The 3,519-nt window shown below is 35.0% G+C and overlaps 1 long non-coding RNA gene across 1 annotated transcript in view; it reads right to left on the bottom strand.

Annotated features, from left to right (window-relative positions):
- The window catches only part of LOC112475822, a 12,512-nt gene that overhangs the window by 6,985 nt on the left and 2,008 nt on the right, over positions 1-3,519 (bottom strand). The gene's annotated exons all lie outside the window — the stretch shown is intronic.

Genomic DNA, 3,519 nt, shown 5'->3' with positions numbered 1-3,519 from the left:
CACTCAGGATCTGACACACTCCAAAACCGGTCAACCTCTGAAATCTTAAAATCAAACACCCCACGTTTTTATAGCCTCCTGACCTTGATATTTCCTTTCTTCCCACTACTGCTTCTTAATTGCAATAAGCCATCCAAGCCTTTGACAACTGTACATATCACGTACGATAAAATCCAAGACCTGAAGGAGAACAATGAAATGGGACAGAATTCTCCCCAAAAGAGAGAATGCAAAGGTGGTATCAAACGAGTCCTGAAGAATGCCACAACAAGCCCAAACTTAGAGAAAGAGAATTACAGCAGAAGGCGGGACCCAGAAGCAGCAGGAAGCACCCAGAATTGGAGCCATTTCCACTCAGAATGGTAGAGAAGGTGAGACTGAAGAGGGATCCCTTTAATTGCCCCAGGCACCAGGTCAGCCTAGGCAGGTGGGAGAAGTAACGGACAAGGACTAGTCCCATCTGAGGGGAGCCCCTGCCAGGCAGGATCCTGCATCAAAGGGCTAAAGTGATAAAGCAATTAGCTGCCACAGCTCACCCACTGTACAAAGGCCACAGCAAGCACCAATCCATGCCCCTTCCTCCAGATACCCCCAAATCATGAGTATCTGAATTAAGATTAAGATTAGCTGGTATCCAACTTTCCTCCCTCACCCTAAGGGATAAACTGAACAATGCTTAAAAAAAAACAGAGCTTTATTGGGCAAAAGGCAGGCTCAGATAAAAACCTCACTTCCCTCACACCAAACAATCAGGTTTGGGGAGGGTCCTTTCATGAATACAGAACTGGGATAGGTGGAAGGAGGGTGTTAAAACATAATATGCAAAAGGTAGATAAAAAGAAAATGATGAACACAAACTTTTGTACGTACTTTCTAGAGAATGTGGCTTCTAAGAAGCACAAGATCAAAGAGATAAAGTCAAATGAGGTTAATATGAATCTGGTAGAACTATGAATAGAGACTATAAAGAGACCACCTTACCAAACCAAGGCCATATTAGAAGCATCAAGTCAAATCACAATGCAGAAATCCAAGTTAGTAACATTTAAAAGGAACTTGAAAGATGCTTAGAATATAATGAAAACGGACAAAGCAAATTAATAAAAATTCTGATTAAAGGTTAGCCAATGGAATTCAATAAGACATTGAAGAAAATACTAAGCCTGTGATGTTAGTTCAAGGAATGCATGAAATGGCTTGAAATTAAGAAATCTATAAATATATTTCATTATATTATTGGAATGATAAAAAATACTGTGAAAGATGTCAGCAGATACTTTTTTAAAGCCTGCATCAAACTCTAATGAAAAAAACTCCAGAATCATTCCCATTAAAGTCAGAAATATATACAAAAAAGATGATACTGTTGAATAACAATGTTCTGGAGGTCCAAGTCAAAACAATTAGACAAAATTTTTAAACAGAGGTATAAATAGTGAAAAGAAAAAAGTACCATAATTTGCACATGATATATATAGTTGGTTACATGTAAACATAAGCAGGTCAATTTAAAAACTATTAAAATATTGAATTAGTAAGGTGGCTATCAAAAATTATTCATCAAAATGAGCTTTCCTATATATAAATAACCAATTAGGACACATGAAAAGAAACACCTAATCACAACAGCGATGCAAAAATATATTTAACCTTAGCGAGGACTGGCACGCCTAAAAAGAAGACAACTCTACTACAAGATATAAAAAAGTGACTTGAACAAATGGGGAGATAGATATAGCTTATTCATGGCTACGATGACTCGGTACTATAAAGACTGAAATTCTCCCCAGACTAATTTACAAATGTAAATCCAACCATAATCGCTAATGAATTTTTCAAACTGATAAAACTATTCTAAAGTCTGTTTGATAGGATAAGCATGTAAAAATAGCCAGAATAATTTTGAAAAAGCATTTAGAGGGGGACTAGCCCTATTAAAATATTATCAAAAACTACTGTAATTAAAATAGCGGCTCTTCTTCCAAAGAACTACATAGGCAAATCAATGGAATGGAATAAAGAGCCAAATATATGTATATACAGTATTTCTGAATTTTAAAAAAAAATTAAAGAGACCATTCTAAATCAGAGGCAGAAAATCTATTATTCAATAACTGGTTTTGGAAAATTTTTATCCAAACAAACTGACATTCACACAAAAGGATGTAGATGAACCGTCATCGGCATACGAAAACCACGGGAGTGTTATTCTCACAGGCCCTTTCTGAAGAATCTAACAAATGAGCAGGACAACGAAAAAGACTGCATATACAATGACGTAAGGAATGGTGGTGAGCATTAAGCACATATTTAAATGAAGAGTTAAGACCAAAGAGTCAAGAGAGAGAGCTTATGGTATATAATGGCAATGTTCTTACAATGCAGAGGTAGCACAACTACAAAAGGTTCATTAAAATAGTAAATTTTATGTTACATATATTTTACCACAATAAAGGAAAAAAAATAAAAGTACAGCTCTTAAGTTTATATTGATACTTCCTATTCAAATTTAGAACTACAACGTTTTTCTATCCTCTGTACATTCACTTTTCCATATAGAGAATCCTGGTTCTTTCTCATTAAGGAAACTGATGATAAAGAATGTTTTTTTCCATAAGTTCATAAGAGTTAATAAAAACTAATCAATCACCTTTGGAGAATGCTAGGGAACCAACTCTATTTTGAAAACCGGTAAATAAAATGTGAAATGTATCCTATACCTTTCCTCTATGAACTATACTAAAAGGTAATGTAGATAAGGTGAGTTTCTCTTTGTAGAAATATTCTAGCTAATAAACAAAGAAGAAATGACAAGAATTAAAATTTCATCACTCTGCAACCCCAATAAATCACAGGATCTAAGAACTGAACAGCAAGGCCACTAACAACACAGAAGAGCAACTTTACGTGCTTCCTGATAGAGAAGTAAACCATCACCCATAAAACAGTGTTGCCTACACGAATCGACCTGAATCTGCTGGAGCCTTTAGATCCAATTACCAATTCTTGGGACATACAGACGTCAGAAAAACACATTCAACTATACCATGTAGATACAATCAGCAAAATCCAAACTTTGAAAAACTAAATTTCATCAACAAATATTTTACAAGGGGAAAAACGAGGAGAGCTGAGATATACATTAAGAGAAACTTAAAGACACATTAAATGAAAAACTAAACAGTACAAAATTATTAGAGGCACACTGGGTTGGAACAAAGAGATTATAATTGGGAGGAAGCCTTGAACAGCCGGATGGATGACAAGGTTCTATCTCGACCTGAGTGACGGCTGCAAACATATCTGCCTTAAAATAATTCACTAGCCTATGCACTTGTTTATGTGATCTTCCATTTGTATATTAACCATAAAAAAATTATATGAAATGTCTGTATACATATGCATTTATAAGTTATATATGTTTATATGATTTTTATATTTGTTATATTTAATCATAGCCCAAGATTTTTTATGATCTCCACATATCCCAAATCTGAATACCAAGCCAATATCTTCAGC

Source organism: Pteropus alecto, unplaced genomic scaffold, assembly GCF_000325575.1.
Source record: "Pteropus alecto unplaced genomic scaffold, ASM32557v1 scaffold152, whole genome shotgun sequence".
Classification (NCBI taxonomy): Eukaryota; Metazoa; Chordata; class Mammalia; order Chiroptera; family Pteropodidae; genus Pteropus; species Pteropus alecto.
This window is presented reverse-complemented; position numbering and strand designations above follow the sequence as displayed.